This window comes from Bemisia tabaci, chromosome 8, assembly GCF_918797505.1.
Source record: "Bemisia tabaci chromosome 8, PGI_BMITA_v3".
Taxonomy (NCBI): domain Eukaryota; kingdom Metazoa; phylum Arthropoda; class Insecta; order Hemiptera; family Aleyrodidae; genus Bemisia; species Bemisia tabaci.
This window is the reverse complement of record NC_092800.1, coordinates 13,866,951-13,887,575: the sequence shown is the minus strand read 5'-3', so window position 1 is coordinate 13,887,575 and position 20,625 is coordinate 13,866,951. Positions and strand designations below refer to the sequence as shown.

Below are 20,625 nucleotides of genomic sequence, written 5' to 3'. Positions count from 1 at the left end.
TTCAAAATTTGAAAATTTGAATTTTAAAGTTTTCGCGGTTAAGGAAGCTTTAACCACTGGGTTGGAGCTTCCTATTCATATTACTTGATATCAGCTGATAGCAAACAAAGGTTACCAGGGAAACCGTAAACGTCTAACAACTATCGTGGCCATTGGGGCGATTCGACAGTTTGAATCGTTTTCGTTGATTGAATCGACAGTTGTCGGATTGTACATCAATGACAAAATGTGTCTAGGCCCTCATTCTTGACTACAACTACTGCCCCCAGAGCCGCTCTCCGACGCCAATGCGTTGGAGCTTCCTGCTTGTTTTTTTGTTTCTCGAATATCCTGTGGACTCATTTGAACGAGATCAAGTTGTGAAAAAGAGGTAATTTTTTGACTCGGAGAAAAATAATTTTGGGGGCCGCACAGTGGAATGAGTCAACGGAAGAGGTTGGGCGCGAAATATAGCCAAAAAGTGCTAATTTTAGGTACGTTTCCACAAATTTTAAATATTTACGGATGCTTTAACGAGAAAATTGTAGAAGAAAACCAATAGAACTTTTAAAATGCAACTTTCGGCAATAACAGAGTCATAGGTTTTTAAAGTTTTCAGAATTTTTCCGACTTATCCCATTGACTCAATCCATCGTGGGCCGTCCCTAAATTACGTAACGTTCTAGGGGGGAGGGGGAGGGGGGTCGAGGAGAGCGTTACAACATTTTGCTTTTACGTGTTAAAGGATCGGGACCTACGTCACAAAAAAATTACAAGGGTAAGTCAAAAATGCCGAAAAAGTGCGTTACGTAATTTCGGGACGGCCCCTTGGCCCACGGTGACATTATTGCCTGGATGAATTAATTTTGGAATATACCGTCTCGAATGACGTACTCTGTGAATTGTAAGAAATGAAGCCACAGTTTTGGTACTTGTTCGTCCTGAAGATGCGTGAAAACTGAAGAAAAGAAGTTAATCGACGAACAAATTACTTATGAAATAATAATCAATGTTCATCCTCTTATGCATCACTGACTGACCATAGACATATTGAAACTACTTCGTGATGCGTAATTCTATGACACAAAAAAAATTCAATCGTTCAAGATGTGAATGAAATACGGTTTGACTTCGAGGCTAACGACCATACGACTTCAATCAATTTATTTTCTTTGAACGCATCCTTCGGATGCAATCGCAGATTTCCACCTCCGAGCCGTGAAAATGCATACGTCACTTACTTTGATCATTACTGCTGTGAGATGGGAAAATGCCGTATGAACATTGGGACGTTGCCAAATCCATCCCGATAAAATACGACTTTTCAGAAATCTAGCAAATTTTTTTCTGGGTATTTTTCGGAGAATTTAGAATTTATTTGGTAATTCGCTAATGTATCTGATAAATTCTAAGTAAATTATTCGTAACTTATGTGAATAAGAAGTATTTTACCGGCAAAAATAAGGCTTTCAAATATCATTCTTCTCTAGCGCGGCCGATTTGCGGCGGCGTAGCTTGGTCAATGAAGTGGGTGTTCTTCGAAAGGGAACCAATTGATATCAGAAGTTGTCAAATTTCATCGAACAATTTTTTTTTAGTGGAAAACTTTGCGCCGATTCGCTCGAGAATTTCTAGTTATGTCTTTCGTAGAATGCAATTTTCAAGAGAATTAGCTTAACCGTGCTGTCCTCTCGTAGAACAGTACCTTGTCCAATTTTTGGCAGCAGCTGAAACTTTGGTTCCATCCCCAAGTAGAATTTTTCAATGTAAAAGTTGCAACAAGTTGAAACAATCTTGGTATTAGTTGCAACAAAGTTGCAACTTTCGGTCAACTTTTGGTCGATAAGTGCCGATTTTCGGCGATCTGATCGGAAGACAAAGTTGCAACCTGCTGAGATTGCAAAAGTGCTGAACCAAAGTTGTTTAAAATCTAAAGATAGGCAACCAGCAATACTTTGAAGTTGAAACATGTTTAAACTTAATTGCAACTAGTTCCAACAATGATAGCTCCTTCGGGGGAGAGAGTGGGCAATCTGCACATCAATCTATTGGTTGCATGATCAAACGATTTTGTTGCAAGTTGTTGCAACCTCTGCTACTTGGGTTACGAGTAATGCCGTGCTAGTAACACTCCTAAAATACTTTTAAAAACGCATTTCTGCTCTCTATTTTCGGAAAGTTCTGTAGAAAGCCCCGAGTAATGCTAAAATTAACCCGCTTGGAATCCAGTTTTTTATTTTACTAATCAAGGTATCGATGTTCCGCATTCGTCTCCCCACATTAGGATCGTAATATCACAAATTGAGGTATAGGGCATTCTTGTTTCCTCATTATCAGTTTTATATTAAGAATTGATATTTGAACTACAATGTAACGACGTGATTTGCCACCGTGCAACTGATATTTTGAGAGATGATGCTTGAAAAACTTTATTTTTCTGTTGCAGGATACTAATTAAGCCGCGTAACAATGCTCAGGAAAAGAAGCTGAATTTCCTAAAGTGACGGTTGGTAAGTTATCGACTTTTATCCTCATCTCGTACATTTTTTTCAGCGTATTTACAACATAGGAAACCTGGAAAATCAGACAAGAGTTCAATTATTTAACGGACGGAAAGAGGGAAATATCTTATTTTCACGGCGTTTCTTTTATGTCTAGGTAAGTTTGCCCGACCCTCAGAGAAATATTTGGAATATTGCAGTTATCCTGCCTCTTTTTTCAATTAGAGAAAAGTTAAATGAGAATGGTACACTAAAAATGGTCTCCCACAAAAGCACATATTTGCATAGGGAAACCGATGGCATGTATGTTGTTTCTAAAATTGGCCAGAAATAGTGGTTCCGTATTGCAAAATGCAATCCAATGGGTCTGTCGTTTTTCAGATGACAGAACGCGCTAAGAAAAAACGCCGTATGAGCATGCAAATGTTGCCAAATTTTTACTCGTAAATAATTGTGCTCTCATCATGGGAAACTGATTTTTTATAGCCAATATTTCACTGATTTCTTACTTCATCACAGACAGATAAGTTTATGTGGAAACGGCACGGTCATATTTACACGTAAAAAATAATTGGATTATAAGTGTCAAGTTTGCAACCTTTGAATGGCGTTGCGTTCCTCCGTCCGGGAAATGATGAAACTTAGCACCACTGCAATGCTAGTGGTTCCTTACTGCAAAATGTAGTCCATAAATTACGACAAGTGAAATACTTTTGGTATAGTAACGATGCACGTTTATTTGTGTCACAATTTTTCTGGTTTTAATGGAATCGCTCAAGATTTGTTATTTGTTTTCTTTGCGACAATTTTCCTCATCGGCAGCGGTTTATTTTTCTGGATGTCTATCTAACTAGGCTGGAACGCCTCTTCCGTTTTCTCTCAAGTCAATTATCGATCTTTCCCTATTTAAAGCCGTGGTAAAGAATCGATTATTAAAAAGTTCGTCGCGAACTCCTTGTTTATCGATCCTTTTCCATAGGTTTAAATGACAGATCAATCGATGTATCGCAAAACACGCCACGCCACTGTTCCTGTAGAAACGATCGAATTATAGACGCGGGACGATAAAATCACTATTATAATATGCAGAAGATTCGTAGTAGATTAATGGGTGTACAGCTGTCCATCCATGTGGACGAGTGATTAACAACCCGAAGAGCGTGTCGTAAAAAATGTTCTCGGATATACTTCGAGGCGTCCAGAGCCAAAAACTAAGAGGCCTCTGTTTATATAAAATAGCGCTCAGTAGATTTAGTTTTTATGATTCATTTTGGAGGGAGAAAAAATCGCATTAAACGACACTAACAAAACAAGACATCTATTTTTAGAGAAAGAATGGGGAAATTAATCGACTGCACGTACGAAGCAGTTTTTGCGAGAGATGGCAAACCACTGGCTGGAAATCATTGGTAGTTGGTGAAACGATCTTTACCCCCTGAAATCAACAATTTTTCGCAGAAAAACAAACTATTTGCCATTTTGGGCACTTTTTTTTAGATCAAGAGGAAGATACATTTTATTTCACAAAACCCTAGACGCAATGGTTCCCTTTTGTTGAAGGCCATTCGAATGTAGTCCAGTTATATCCTCCTCCTTATTTTGATACGACTATTTCAACTCGTACGTGGCCGCTTTTGCCTATCATTTCAATTGAAGGCGAACCTGTTTAGGTAGTGCCTCTGCCGTAAGTGAATTTAGCCAATTAAGGGGCACATACGGCACCCACCGGAACAATTCTTTGGTAGAAAAACAAAAAGGAAACTATTTTCTATTATGAGCACTTTTTTCAGATGAAGATGAAGATTCGTGTGTTTTACAATACTGTAATCGACATGGTTCCCTTATGTTGAATGTCATTCAAAAATAATCCAATGGTCCTTTAGACAAGGCCCGAAGTAGAGGAGAACGTCACATGTTTTCTCCTAAAAAAATCTTACATTGAAAACAATTCACACAACGGGAAGTTTTGAAATCAACCCTTGAATGAGATATTAATAAGTCTTTTAAACACAGATCAAATGGAAGTTCAATTATACAAATGACGTCATTTTTATTTTTGTAATTTAATCAATTTTGATAGAAAACACTTATATTTTGTTCAGGAGTTGATTTTCAGACTTCCTGTCATGTGATTCGTTTTTCTCGTGGAATTTTCAAGAGAAAACATGCATCGTTGTGCTTTAATTCATACCTCTTCTAGAGGCCCATTATCTACCTCAGTGCTTCGATACAACTATTTCAACTCGTAGGTGACGGCTTTTGCCTATCCTCTAAATTGAAGGCGAATCTGTATATATCTTCTAACATTGCCGTTTCTACGTTAGTGTATAGTATATCCTTCTCGGTATCTTGATACAACTATTTCAAAACGTAAGAGGCTGCTTTTGCCTATCCTTTTGATTGAAGGCGAATCTGTTCAGGCCCTCCAACATTGTCGTTTCTGCCGTTAGTGCATATCCATCCAGGTATTTTGATACAACTATTTCAACACTCAGGTGACCGCTTTTGCCTATCCTTTTGATTGAAGGCGAATCTGTTTAAGCCAAACGACAGTGTCTCCCTTTCTGTTGGCGAATTTGGCAATAGGGCGCAGATGGCACCCACTGCGACTGCGAGCCGAAACTAACTTCAGCCGCAGCGTCGCGTCGTGATGCGTCGTGGCGTCACGTGGCGTCGCGGCGCTGGGATTTTGCGAGCGACCGACTGCATCCAAGATGCACTATCCGTGACGCGCGGGCGCGAACATCGTCGGCAGCGCGTGAGTGCGTGAGAGCGTGAGAGCCGACTCGAATTTTATCCGTGGTGTTCGCGCCGAAATTAGCGCGTTGACCTCGCTGCTCTCAGCCGTCGCGATTCGCGATGGTTGGAGACACCGAGTTTTTTTCATTTGAATGTGTGTAAAATAATCGAAATCTATCGTAAAGAGCTGTCTTAAGCGTCACTGGAAAAAAAATACATCGGATCTAGAGTCCAGACTCTTAAACACATTGACAGGAAAAAATAATCTCGATTCAATCAGATTTAAGCTTAAATCAAGAACCAAGCCTCTTAATTTGAGCGGATTTCCTTTTGATTTAAGCTTAAATCTGATTGAATCAAGAGTCCTTTTTCTTGTCATTATTTTCAAGAGTCTGGACTCTAGATCCAATGTGGTTTTTTTTTCAGTGCTCAACTTGAATTCGTCATCTTTCGGACAAAGTATCACAAGCGCCATGCTACGTTTCAAAATTTCCGGTGCCATTTTATTTTTTTACAGAGAAATTGTTGGTTGAATCTGTTGGAAAATTTCACTGAATTTTATTGACAGCACGAAGAAAATTCGGTGAAATTTTCGAACAGCTGCGTTGAACAATTTCTCTGTAAAAAATTAAATGACGGCGGAAATTTTGAAACGTCGCATGGCGCTTATGATACTTTAAACGAAGGTGACGAATCGTGTTTAATGAAAGAACACGTGATATCGATCATTTATACCTTTGGGTGAAATTATAGAACCGGGGTGATTCATCTGCGGGTTGATTATTGAAACTGATAGACAAAGTGATAGTCTAAGAAGGCAAAGGAAAAATGAACCGATTGATTGTTATAGGCTAAAGCCTATAGGCGTTCAAGTATCACGTAACGCACTTTTTCAGATTTTTTGACCCCCTCCCTCCCCTCCTTGTAACGCACCCGTCACACACCAAGTTAGCCATTGCAAAAATAATATTAAAATAAATAAAGGAGAAAAATGTCCGCCGGAAAGATTTATTCGGGAAGGGCAGGATTTTCAGTGTTTTGCACCTTTCAGGCAACTCCCCCATTAATCTCATCGGTGTGAGAGCATGCATAACACATGATAATGAGCCAATAACTAGAGCCCAGCGTCAGATTCATCTTTTTCCGGCCAATCGCTTTCCACAATTTCGCGTGCAATAAACGAAGCAAGTGAAAATTTAATGCAAATTCGACCCGGTGCAGCCATTTCAAGAGACACCTCTGACGTAGACAGGAAGTTTGAACTTTGACCTCGTGTTTGTTCAAATGCAATTTTCCTGTGGATTATTTTTTTAACCTTTACCTACTAATACCTCGAGACCTCTCTCCTAGGATTCCATCGGATGATTTCAAAAACTTTTTCCTGTTTGAATTTCTCACTTCTTTCAACAAACGCGAGTTTTTCTCCGTTTGTCCTTCTACCTATATTTTTTTAATAAGCATAGTTTGGTATTTTCTAAACAAACGTTCATTTTTATGGTCAGCTTGTTTTCTACTCTGTCCAGCGATTTTCTTAACCCATCGCTTCCATGGTAAACCTGCAGAAGTAGGAATAGAAAACGGAATTTCATGGAATTAATTTTTTCTTTTTATTGAGGAAGTTTAACAAAAAATTCCTGGACTTTTCAGGGCCAAGTATGCAGCCCTTAACAAATGAACAAAAAATCGACTCAATGTGATCTTTTTCCAAAATCAAGTTTTTTATTATTTCCTTTCCGTATGTTATCTCGCAGAGTCCATTAAAATGTCTCAAAAATGTCACAATTTTTGGGTGCAAAGTATGCAATCCATTCAAAACAACCGAAAATTCGACAAAGAGCGCTGGAATGTGGCTCATCGAGAGATACTTACTAAATTTCGAGGTTTTTTGTACTGTTTCTAGCCGTTTCACAGCTTTCCAAGTACATCATGAAAAATCTAAAAAATTGGCATAAATTCGATGAAATTTTGCATCTCTGCCTGTCACACATGACAGCCCCGGGCCCGCGCTAGACTCTTAATCTAATATCAATAATGTTTGATCATAGACGAAAATAATATTATCATGTACGACGGGGGGGGGGGGGGGCACAGCAGCCGGAAGGGGGGCGATCCCCGTCGCGGGGGAGGGAGGGGGTGCCTCATGAGCTGGCTCTATTTTCCGCACCGTTTGGCACGGAGCCATGGCAAGTCGTGGACGTGGGCTACGTTGCCGCTTTTCTCCGTTTTCCCGCGAAAAGAAGTGGTAAAAAGGGGGATTACACGGAGGTCCGGCAACGCTCGACGCGAGATTCGATGAAATATTCAAGCAAAATAGACTTAGGCGAGACTTGGACTCGGAGTGCAGTTAGCTTGAGAGCTTCCATGAACGAGTTGTTTCTAAAAAGCGACACGCTCATTTTGAGATGATCCTTGGGCCCCGTAAGAATGCGAGTGTGCCAGGGCTCATCGAACCACAGACATGTTCGCTTTTGGCATGGACCAATTCCCATGTTTTCACTGTCAAAGCTCTGCCTCCGTTGCGACGCCTCACCTTTCTCGCCAAGGTTGCCATGTTGCGTGATAAAATTTGAATATTTTACATGGGGTTATATGAGAGGAAAATGGAGAATTTTCAGCATGATCTGGCAAGAATGTCCCTCGCCGCGGTGGAATAATCGATCGTGGGTGTCCGTGCACTCCCATGCGGGAGTTTCACATTTAGAGGAATTATTTTTACCCTAAATGTGTAAAATTTGAAGGCAGAGGTACCTCGGAAAAAATAGCGTCAGTGCGGTGTGCTTTGCGATATATCGATTTATCGGTCTTTAAACCTATGAAAAAGGATCGATACACATGTTGTTCACAACTGACGTCTCAATAATCGATTCCTTACCAAAGCTACAAATGGGGAAATATCGATATAAAATCAATGTTTCACGTATGGTCACGCCTCGCCATTGCAAAGCATCGACTACAAGGTCTCGATATGCGATCAAATTCCCGAACCAAGTACCATCGAAGTGTCGGGAGTCATCAGTCTTTAAACTCATCGCTTTGCTTGATTTTAAAATGAAAACTTGGCAGAAATCATCGCCTACCTTACATAGGGGCTTAACTACACTCTGCAATGTACCCTGTCTTACATACATGACAATGCTTTTCTGAGGTCATCTCAATGTGTACGCCCTTAGGTCAGCCAAGCGACAAAATTTTTCATGCGGCAGGAAATGAATGTTCGTACTCCATTCTGATCAAAATTTGACGGCCCGTCCGATTTTGATCGAGGAGGGCTGTTGCATAGCGACCATCAGTCATCAACTGGTCTACTTTGATCAGAATTGGTTCCGCATTGAATCGTGTATCCAGACCTAGACTACGGATAGTTCAGTGAGGTCTATTTTGTTGAGAGGGTTTGCCTACAAGTTGAGAGAACCAACCTCTTAGGTTGACCCATGGGCGTAGCTAGGGGGGTCAGTTGGGCCTGCTGCACCAGAATTGAAATAAGTATCATCTCCCCCATAAGCCCTCGTCAAGGATCATACGAGAATGCCCATGTCGTCACCTTCCGGCGAAAGTATCACAAGCACCATGCGACGTTTCAAAATTTCCGCCGCCATATTATTTTTCATAGAGAAATTGTTGGTTGAATCTTTTTGAAAATCCCACTGAATTTCATCGATAGCACAAAGAAAATTCACTGCGGACAGCTTCGTTGAACGATTTCTCTGTAAAAAAATAATATGGCGGCTGAAATTTTGAAACGTCGCATGGCGCTTGTGATACTTCGGCTGGAAGGTGACGATGGTTCTAATTCTAAGGATCTATTTCTCTACCTGAAGTTTGCAACAGGATCATTGCAATACTAGAAGTTTTATTACTGGAAAATGCAATCGAACTGAATCTTAAAAGAGAGATGTTTGGAGTCGCGTAGGCGGGCATATGGACGCAGCAGTGCTTGATAGCGCGACTTACATGACTTGTGTGCTCGTACTATGTGCCATTAAAATTAGCCTGCAAGCTTATGCTCGAGTGCAATGGCGAGGCGTGAATGGTCGATTATCGATATTTTTCCATTTGAAGCTATGTCAAGGAATCGATTATTAGGGTGGTCGTTGCGAAAACCTTGTTTTAATCGACCCCTCTCCAAACGTTTAAATGTCAGATCAATCGATACATCGCAAAGCACGTCGCGCCACTGCTTGAGTGGCCTCTTGACTTCAGTTCGTTTGCGTAAAATAAAACATTTCCATTGAGCCTGTAGACAAGTAACGGGTGACATGACATGGTCTTGTCTTGTCGCCTCCCTGACAAGTATTTCGACGTTGTAGCTGGAAAACTCGTAACTAATTCACCAAGTTACATTAATATAAATTTGCACGGACTTTAGCTGAATCAGCTTATAGCTGCGTTTCACGCTGGCTGATTCCCTCCCGGGTTTTATATTTTCGACAAGAAGCGAGGACCACAAACCGCCGTGAATATTTCGCATTAAGAAAAGTAAACTTACAAAACTTCGAGTCAGAATGGTGTTTAATTTTTTAAACTTGGAGAAATCTTGTCGTTGTCTTATAAATATTGAATTAATCTACATTGATTGCACCACGTCTCACAGGTAGGAACTACAATTTGTCGCTTATTTCAGAAGCAACAGATGTGCCATTAGTTTCTCAATGGAGATAGGTGTTTTCACGCTGAGCGAGGAAAAGTAGGTCCTCATTGCAATGTGTATAATCCAATTAATTAATTAAGCATTCTATATAAATGAAACTGTAAGGGTCGAAACCTTGTTATCCTTAATTCTGAGGATCTGCGGAGCCGCTTCCCTTGATTTTTGTTTCAAACGAAAACTGTTGATGTCCAGATGAAACCAAAAATGCGAAACTACCACTATCCGCTCTTGAAAGTTCAACAATCATATATGTATATCATATATATGTCTCGTGTAAATCAACTAAAAACAATAGTTTCTGATTGCAAAATGAAGTTTAATTCGATCAGTAAATGAAACGCCAGTTCTCGATTCCGAAAAACGCTTAAAGACTCAACTGAAATGAAGCCCCCGGACATAATGCCCGAATAAAAAAGGGACAGCTAAAAGAGCACTAAAAAGTAATTGAAACCAATAAAAGCTGAGCACTTAATTAAAATCAAGATTTAGGGCATGAACGAAACGAGTGAAAGGGGGAAATCTCGCTCGCGGCGGAATCCGCACAAGCGGATAATCCCGCGGAACGAGGTGCAGCAGCACTGGGAAAAACGTCGTAAGTACACCCAGATGTTGCCAAATTTCCCCCTTTAAAAAACTTTCATTTTGAAGAAATTTATAAATATTTTTTCGTGAAATTTCCAGATACTGGAAATCAAATTGCGAATGAAGTTCTCTAAGAAATTGCACTGGAAAAAAACACATTGGATCTAGAGTCCAGACTCTTAAAAACATCGACAAGAAAAAATACTCTTGATTCAATCAGATTTAAGCTTAAATCAAGAACCCAGCTTCTTAACTTTAGCGGATTTCCTTATGATTTAAGCTAGATTCTGATTGAATCGAGAGTCCTTTTTCTTGTCAATGTTTTCAAGAGTCTGGACTCTAGATCCAATGTGTTTTTTTTCCTAGTGTGGGACAAAAATATACACAAGATTCTCCGCAATTCTTACTTTATCGAAGAGAATTTGGCAACGCCTGATGACTGATACGGCGTTTTTCCACAGAGCACGCGCGAATCCGAAAATGATTTTTGGGTGAAACGGTAAATGCAATGTCGCAGGAAGAGCAAGAGCGAGACCGGCGCACAGTGGACCGAGTTAATTAGAGAAGTCGGACATGAAATGGACTGCATTTAGCAATTTGGGACTATAAATTCTGGCTCTTCTGGAAAAACACTCATGTGCATAGGGAAACTAATGGCACATACGTTGTTTTTAAACCGGGCTAGAATTTATAGTTCCAAATTGCAAAATGTAGTCCAAATGTTTGACTAAAACTGCAAATTTTGACGTCTATTTCGTCACATTTTAACTATTTACGGGTGCTTCTAGAAGAAAATTTCACGAGAATCCCAACGAAACCACTTCTAGAGCTTTAAAGTCTTGTATGAACAGAGTCATAAGCTCTCTAAGTTTCTTAATTGTGTCCGAGCTCTCCTATTAACTCGATCCACAGTGAGGCGTGTGAAAAGTGAGTGGGCAAATAATAGTATATATTTTGCGCTAACTCCGAGGAAGTAATGTTAAAACCATTTATTTTTATCACGGTGTGCTTTGTGGGCTTAGAATTGATTCCCCACTCCGACCCCCCCCCCCCCCGCCCCATACCCCTCCCTACCGCAGGAAGCAAAAATAATTCCTCTTCTCGGCGAAAGACCGCAGCCAAGTTCCCGATTAATCCCAGTAATTTCTAAGAGAAATTTGGACAGTGGTTTAAAATGAAAAACCTCGGTAAGGGGCCGTCCCTGAATTATGTAAACGCTCCAAATGGAGCCAGCGGTACAGGGTTTCGGGGGGAGGGATATAACGAAGCGTTACATAACAAGTTAAACTGATTTTTCTCGAGTTTTTGTACACGGAGAAAAAAACCTCGTGCGTGGGACTCGAAGTTTAGGTTATATGGATCTCTGAAGTTTTCGTATTGAGCATCTGAACACTTTAGGTCTAGCTGTCGAGGTTCGAATCACACATCTGAAACTCCAGTTCTCACATCTGAAGTACTTCGGATGTGAGAACCGAAGTTTTTCGGATGTGAGAACCGAAGTTGTTCGGATGTGAAAACCGAAGTACTTCAGATGTAAGAACTGAAGTTTCAGATGTGTGATCCAAACCTCAGCAGCTGGACCTAAAGTGTTCAGATGCTCAATCCGAAAACGTCAGAGATCCATATGACCTAAACTTCGGGTCCCACGCACGAAGTTTTTTTCTCCGTGTCGGTTTTGATTTCCCCGCGAAATGGTTTGGACCCAGCACCATTTCTCCACCTTGTTCCATACAGTTTCGGGCCATTTTTAAGTGTTTTTTCTCGTCAACTTTCAAATTTAAATGTTTCCTTTAGAAAACCATTTTTTATGGCGGGAACCTCGACAACATCCAGGTCTCGACGAGGCGCATTTCTTTAGGCCGGGAGCGTGGTTTGGGCGATTCGGAGTCGGAACGCCACGAAGCCACCCGCGTAGCCCGCGGCGGTTCCCGGACCTCGGACGAAACCTCAAACGTGTCCGCGTCCGCGCGCTTTTCGAACCAATATGCACCATTCGTCGAAGGCACAAACGTCCAGACCACAGCGCTGCCGTGCTAAGGAAGAACGCCGTATGAACATTCGAGAGTTGCCAAATTTCCCTCGATAAAACATGTATTTTTGATAACATGCATGCATATTTCTCTTTGAAATTTTCAGATGTATTAGATTAAATTGCGTACGAAATTGTCTGAAAATTTTGGGAAAAAATATTCACAATTTTCCCGGTAAATTCAGTTTTTATCGAAGGAAATTTGGCAACGTCTGAAGGCTCATACGGCGTTCTTCCTTAGCACGGCAGAGCGGATGATGGCTCCTGTTATGCAAATTCCTCACCGCCCGGCGACCACCACACTCCTGTCCCACCACACTCCTACCCCACCTCCACCACCGCTACCCGCCGCCCCCGCCTCGAAACAAAAGGCTCAAAAGCGCTCTTGGCAGCCGCGAATCACGTACGCTTGAACACGAACATTAAATATAACATTGCTATTCTCGAGTGGCATTTTTCAGCGGAAAAATTTCGCTATTTTGAAATGAAGTTGCAATTTTTCACGATTTTTTGGCGGTGAAATCGCAAGGGTCATCAACATCTGAACGATTTTCCGCAATATTGTTGCAATTTTACCTCTATAAAATCGTCTTCGATAAAATCCAAATTTTTTGCAGATTTATGCAATGAAACCGCAATTTCTCGCAATTTCTTATCCGATAAAATTGCAACAAATCGACGTTGATAAAATCGCGATACATTTCTCGATCTAATCGCAACATATTGCGATCCCTGTTACTTGAGTTCTACAAGATGATCCAAAAGTGAGAACCTTGTAAATGTCATACTTGTTTGCTTGCATTCAATGTATTGCGAACGTATTTACTGTAAATCCAAGTTGCACAATCTCAACAATATTGCAACTCTATACAGTGCAGTTTCTTTTTTTAAAATGTTTGCAATATCAAAATGCAGTCTATGTCATTGTATTCATGTGATGGGTCTGTTTCACACAAGATGTACCTAGTAGGTACCAAGCCTGGGCTACTTGTCGGTGAATTCGCAGAAAAATCCTCTTGAAAAGTACTGAATTTTTCTATTAAGGAAGTACTGAATTTCCCGGGAACGTAGTGAAAAAGTACAGTTAAAGTACTGATTTTCGGCCAGCTTGTTTTGGTTTACGCCCTGAATTAAGAAATTCTAGTCTTGAGAAGCTTGAGGTATAGACCGGATGCTCTTCGGACCCACCACAGCTTTACTTAACTGCCGTGAGAATCGTAAGTCCCATGATAGGTCCGGTCAAGCGCACGCCACTGGAATCGAAAGCACGCAGGAAGCGCACGTTTTTGAGTAATTTTGTCGCGTCGGAATGACGAATCAGCTGTCTGGACCAGCGGCTGCTGACCTAGCATAAATTTCGCTGATTATTGAGGATAATCACTCCTCTGCGTAACAGTTGTCGCACGCCTAATCAGCCGTGCTAAGTAAAAACGCCGTATGAACATTCGAACGTTGCCAAATTTTCGCCCAGGAAATATTTATTTTTGAAGAACGTTATGATTCCTCACCCTTGAAATTTTCAGACTTTTTACAACGAATTACGAACGAAATCCTTTAAATTATCGGAAGGGAAATATTGCCAAATTTTCCGGAAAATTCGTGATTTTGTGTCGAAGGAAATTTGGCAACGCGTGTTGGCTCGTACGGCGCTCTTCCTCAGCACGGCAGTAATCTACATACCGCTCCGTTTACGTCAATTTCCTAGTACTCCTCCAAAGTTACGGGTACCTCTATCATTCTTTGGAGAAATGTTAGTAAACAAAATCGGACTATTGCGTGAGTGTGTTTAACCGCTACCAGTCTTTTCCCACACGGTGAGAAAAGAAATAACTCCTCTCTCTCTACGTAGCGTGGGTAGTTGAACTTAGAAAACCTACATGAGGACCGTATACGAAAGTGTCGAAATATGGAACATTTACGGATAGAGAGTCATGAATTAAACGGAAAGATAGGGTTCAATTTTCCCTTATCAGTAGCTTGGGGCATTCATTAAATATGTTGGTTTGTAAGGCCTTGTCTCCGCGGAACGTTTCATGGGATTTGTCCCAGGGAAAAATCTCACTTGCGAAGTTGGGAAAATATTGAGTTAGCCAATACTAATCACAGTACCAACTAAGAGTCCTTGTGGAGTCCCAGGAACGACTTAAAAAGAAGTTTAAGGAATTTTGTTGTGTTCTATAACGGGGAAAAAGCCCAGAAGTTACATTCCTGCGATTCGAACTTGGGAAAAATCCCATGAAACGTCTCGTGGGGACAAGGCGTAAAATCGAATAGTGTCAATTTAGTTGAGCAATAAATCACAACATTACATTCATTTAACATTTCGGGAAAAAATCAAGAAAATATCAAAAAATCCAACTCATTTTTTTCCAAAACCCGACTCGGTGTGTCTCCGTGAGCCTCGGTAAAAATAATCGCCGATTTCGTATAGTCAGAGTTTAGTCCATCACGTGGTGGATTTCCTCGAAATCACCGCTGAAGATTCACCGTAAACGATAGCGAAATGAAGGGCAGATCGAGATGATCAATAAATAATGAACTGAAACAGGACATGGAGAAAGAGCGAGATTATAAGTTTGGAAGGTCAACGTCCCTCCATGCGAAGGCGAAACCATAAAATTTTGTGTGTATCGATGCCGACATTTCATCGCTCCACCGTCGTAAGGGCGTAACCATATTTCGAGTTGAGCCGCACTATCCGTACAACTGGAGGCTTCTCAGGGCTTAAGGGAAATTGAAAATACGCCCTTACGTAAGAGTAGCGCCGATGTGAGCCCGTGCTGACCTGATTTGAAGCCCCGTCGCATGACAGAGCTCGGACTCAGGATATGCGTGTCCATCGCACGGCGAGCGACATCGTCGCGAATCCATTTCATTTCATCGGGAATTGCATCGAGAAAACCCTGATGGAATGAACTGCAACCTGTAAAAAGGTGTCGATGCACTGTGAAAAAATTGTGATTCGGATAAACCTCTGATAGTGAAGGTTTAAGTCATGGTGTTTAGAACCGGGAAAAACGGGGGAAGCCGGAATTATCAGGGATAGTGCTCCCATTTTCCGGAACTAGTACCGAATCTCGGAACTTTTGAGATTTTCCGGAATTTTTCCCGGAACTTTTGAAATTCCCGACATTTTCCGGATCTTTTGCATTTTTCGGAACTTTCTCGGAAATTTTGAAAAAATCTAAAGAGAGAATCCCGGAACTTTTGACGGACATGGAATGGAAGCACTGCTCAGGGAATGAAAGGTCTTAGAGTAAATCAAGGAAACATCAGGGGATCTGTCCCAGAAACTGGGAATCTCTTCTTCTACTGCTTCGAAACCATTTTAAAGTTTATGTAATTATACATCATTGACAACCATTATTGACCTCTTAAATCTTCAAAACGTCAGCTTAGCAGACGGATCCAGACACTTCGAATGGGGGGGGGGGGGGCGTAAGGAGAATCCGGAGGCTTCCCCTCCCCTCCCATAAATTTTCAAAATTTTAAAGCACCTAATATGCAGTTTGAGTCAATTTCGTCATGCTCTGGAAAAAAAACACATTGGATTTAGAGTCCAGACTCTGAAAAACATCGACAAGAAAAAATACTCTTGATTCAATCGGATTTTTGCTGAAATGAAGAACCAAGCCTCTTAAATTGATCGGATTTCCTTTTGATTTAAGCAAAAATCTGATCGAATCAAGAGTATTTCTCTAGATCTAATGTTTTTTTTTCCAGTGGGAATAATTTCCATGCGTTCTTCCTCCTTCTTTCTTCCTTCCATTTTGCCGGGCGAACGGGGTTGCAGTTGCAGGAGAAAAGCTGCAAAACGTCCCAGTTTTTTATTTTTTTGTGTTTTATCATGCGGCCTTAGTCCCAATTTAAGTTGTTGATCTTGTTTTGAAAATAAAGTTGCTGTTACTCGAGAAATACTCGTTAATAACTTGGTGTTTCAGGGATTGTGGCTGATCCCCCCTTGGACGGAAAAGGCGTAGAGAAGGCGATCCAGGATCAGCGCACATCTTAACCGTGGAGTGACTCGCTTCGAAAATGAGATAAAATTATGTGTTCATCCTAGTCATGGCGTCACCACCGATTCCACATGATCCGCGACGTGCAACATGAAACACAGCGTTTATAGGAACACTATCTTATGAGGTGAGTCCCTATCCTCTTCCTGTCAGTGAAAACTACACAGGAAAAACACACATTGGATCTTGAGTCCAGACTCTTAAAAACATCGACAAGAAAAAATACTCTCGATTCAATCGGATTTAAGCTTAAATCAAGAACCAAGCCTCTTAATTTGAGCGGATTTCCTTTTGATTTAAGCTGAAATCTGATTGAATCAAGAGTCCTTTTTCTTGTCGATGTTTTCAAGAGTCTGGGCTCCAGATCCAATGTGTTTTTTTTACCAGTGTACTCATCTATCTCACTACATCTCAATGGGTCAGTTGCGCTGGTCACAGAATTGTGTTTTGGTGCTACTTTCTTGTGAATCAGCTAAAAATAATGAGATTTGTCCAAACAGCAACTCTCCACGTTCACTATTAACGGAAATATCGCGCTTTAAAAAAATTCGTTTAATGACGTCATCCATCCTGGTAGTGACACCCTTGGTTTCTCCACCTAGCTTTCATCAATCAGGGTAACATAAATGTTTACTGGTTACTCAACGTGACACCCGAATGAGAGCAAGATGGAAGAAATCGAGGGTGTCACTACCGCGGCGGATGACGTCGTAAACCGAATTTTTCAAATCGCGATATCTCGGTTAATATTGAACCTAGAAAGTTCCTGTTTGGACGGATCTCATTATTTTAAGGTAATCCTCAAGAATCAAGCTTCAAAATAACATCCAGGGACCAGCGCAACTGACCCATTCCTAGTCTCTCCGACCAAGGAATGTAACTTTATTCCAAGGTTGCGAAATTGTCTCAAACAATGAGTCAGTTGCGCTGACAGCAAAAACTGCACCTATGAGCTTTGTTCTTCAAGTTCCTGAATTCGCCGTTTTCCCTATAAAAGAGCAAAACTCCATTTCAATGTTGCCAAATCTCTCCGCGCAAATTGAATTTCTACGGGGAGAATCTTTTGAGCCCCGAACTGAAGATTCTCGGGGTTTTATTCTGATTTCATGCATAAACCAGAACAATTCCCAACAAAAATTTCGTTAGCCTATTCTCGTAAAAAATTGAATGTGTCAGTTGCACAGGTAATGAAATTGTGCTTTGGCGCTTCATTCTTTAGGTCAGCTGAATATAATAAGATCCGTCCAAACAGAAGCTATCAACGTTCAATATTAAACGAGATATCGCGCTTTGAAAAATTCGGTTTATGACGTCATTCACTGCAAAACATCGATTGTTTATTATACATTTAAATAGTAGAAAATTTTTCAGAACAACCACTGGATGGTACTTTACCTTATCCAACCCTTTTGTTGCTGAGATACATGTGCTAACTGTCAGAGTTGCGGGTAAGCAAGCCGTAATTCCCCTGGAAATTGAAATTTTTTGAAAACGCTTCATCTTAAACATGGCAACACCGCTTATCCGTTGACGTTCCGAGTGCATTATTGATTTTCAGCCCGAGAGCTCTTCAGCGAACCTCCTGATAATTAATTTTGACAGGTTTCAATGTCAATCAATTTTTTCCCCCAATAAGTGAGGCTATCGCATCAACAGTAAACATAAATTCCGCCCTTCCGTGGATCAGCTTTGATTTTCAAACGATTGCCTTCGTTATGATTGTATCCGACTGAAGACAATTAAAAGTCCGAGATAGGTAGATTTTAAGTATTGAGGAAAAGTCCTTGATGAGCATAATTCTTCTCGAATTTGCTCGTAGGAATTTATAATTTGTCTAAATCAAACTTATGTCATTAAAGTTTGATCAATGTGGAAAATAAGTTGTAGAATGCTAGAATAAGTTTTTGCTATTTCGATGACTAGATTCGGAAACCACTTATATCTGAGCTCATGATCTCACATGTAAAAGCATAGGTACTCAATTTTTCGATGGGGAAACAAATCAGTGTAATTTTGTGTAAATTTGCCCTGGTAAAAATTGGCGATAGGAGCTGAGTTTCAAAATACCATAGGAGTTCTTATAGCCGACTAAAGAAGGCTATTGAAGATCAAATATCTGGCTGTAGAAAGCGGAGCTAATCATACAGCCGGGCTATACGAAGCTATAAAAAAGTATACAGTCGGGCTATAGTTCCTGTCGCCGGGATTTACACTTTATCGCCACTGGCTATAAAAGGCTATAAGAAATTGTGTAGAAAATCGTGTGCTTTGGAAATCATTAAGTTTGATACGGAACCACCTGAATATTTACAAAACACACGTTATATTTTCCTTTAATACATATTTTTTTTCATCATTTAAAATGAGAATAATCCATACAGGAAGTGCAAACATTTCAAAATCATGAGTTGAATAACGCGGACTCCGCCAGATTAAATATTAGAGCCTAACACAAAGCGGAGCGGCGACGCACTGGCGCCTACTAACCTAACAGGGATACTTCACGCACTGCGCAATGCGTGAAGTATCCCTTTTAGGTTTGTAGGCGCCAATGCGTGTTTCGCGCTGGCTGCCCGCCCGCCGCGCCGCGCCGCGCGCAGCGTGCCACGGCGTCTGAAGCAACTATTTCACCCCAGAGGTATTGCACAATATCATAAGAAATTGAAGGCCCTCAAATATTAAGAATGACAGGCATCCTTCAAAAGTACGGAGCTTTTCTCGCAAAATAAATCAAGATACTACGGCACAAAAAGAGAGCGGTAGTCCAAAAACTAACTTTGTCCTAGTATCCGTATTTAGTAACGTTTAGCATAAACTTTATCGTCTGGATGTTGCTTAGTCGCCATCGGCTATAAAAGGCTATAAGAAATAAGGAATTATAGCCGGCTACAGAAGCTATTGGAAATCTTACAGCTGGCTTTAGGACTATAGTATTTTGGAGCACACATTCTACTGCCAATTTTTACCAGGGTGTATAGTTTTTCATTCAAATAATGCTCCTTACAACTGTTTTGCCTGAAACTACTTCACTTTTTTCGCAATTACGGTTTCCTATATGTCTTTTTTTCACATAAATAAGAAGAATTTTGCTGTTCTAGCGATTTCAGTGATTTAATCTAAAAGAGAGTAGACGCGTTTTGAAGGAAACTCGATTTCAGAAATATGCAACTCACTGTTCACTTCACGATCACGGCAGAGTTTTATCATGTTACCGAGTTTGCTTTTTTCTTCCTTTATTTCAAGTGAGCAGTACGCCTTTTCAAATTTCATTAATCTGTTCAGTTTTAAGTTGGGGTTTCACAGACTGAGGAACCTCAGAAAACTGCGAGAAAATTAAATCCAGTGGATACACTGTCAACTCGCTTCATTCTGACAAATGGCATGGAGGGGAGAAATGAATAAATTAGTAATTTACACGAGAGACCCACGTTTCTGCGTTCATTAATTTAGCTGCACAGTATTTCATCCCAAGAAAAAAGGAGTATATAATGGCGTCCAACAAGAACATTTGCCGATGATAGATATACTTCCTGGGAACGACAGAGTTAATTACCCGCAGTTTAAGTTTACGTCCTTAAATATTATGTACATAGAGATTACATTAAACGCATGTAAACACTAATCCCTACGTTTGCAAGTCTCGAAATTTTCGGCAAAGCTTGAGTATTGATTCGCCCTGAATCTTGCCTTCACACCACGAAATTTTATCCAGATTCAACTATCAAATAGACACGATCTACTTCAAAAAGCCCGAAGAAGTTTATCCATGTAAAAATTTTGCCATTGCTTAGTTTTGCCTTAGATGCGAAAACAAAAGACTTGTTTAAAATCAACCTAACCACCGTCACTCAGGCGCGTTTCAACGCTAAATCGATATCAGAGCCTTGATACAACTATTCGTGCTTGATGGATGTCCATGTTGCCTACACAAAAATTGAAGGCGTTTTTATTTCGTTTGCCCTGTCAATGAACTGCATTGATGGATACCAGGCGTACGTTTCTACCGAGGCTGTTGATGTTATGTCTTAGAAAAGCGACACATCAACGGTATAAGTCCGCAACCATGTATCTCGTTGACGGTGTTTCAAAATCTCCTATCGTATTTTTTTCAAGAGAACCAATCGACAACAT

General features: G+C 40.6%; 2 protein-coding genes across 28 annotated transcripts in view; both read left to right on the top strand.

The window, feature by feature from the left end:
* Positions 1-20,625, top strand: part of LOC109033903 (plasma membrane calcium-transporting ATPase 3) — a 469,278-nt gene that overhangs the window by 126,678 nt on the left and 321,975 nt on the right. The window lies entirely within an intron of this gene.
* Positions 1-20,625, top strand: part of LOC140223753 (plasma membrane calcium-transporting ATPase 3-like) — a 310,994-nt gene that overhangs the window by 170,006 nt on the left and 120,363 nt on the right. For all 16 annotated transcript variants that reach the window (XR_011900358.1, XR_011900359.1, XM_072303319.1 and 13 more), the window contains 2 exons: positions 2,426-2,489; positions 16,420-16,621. The gene's annotated coding sequence lies outside the window, so the exon portion shown is untranslated. The remainder of the gene's footprint in view (positions 1-2,425; positions 2,490-16,419; positions 16,622-20,625) is intronic.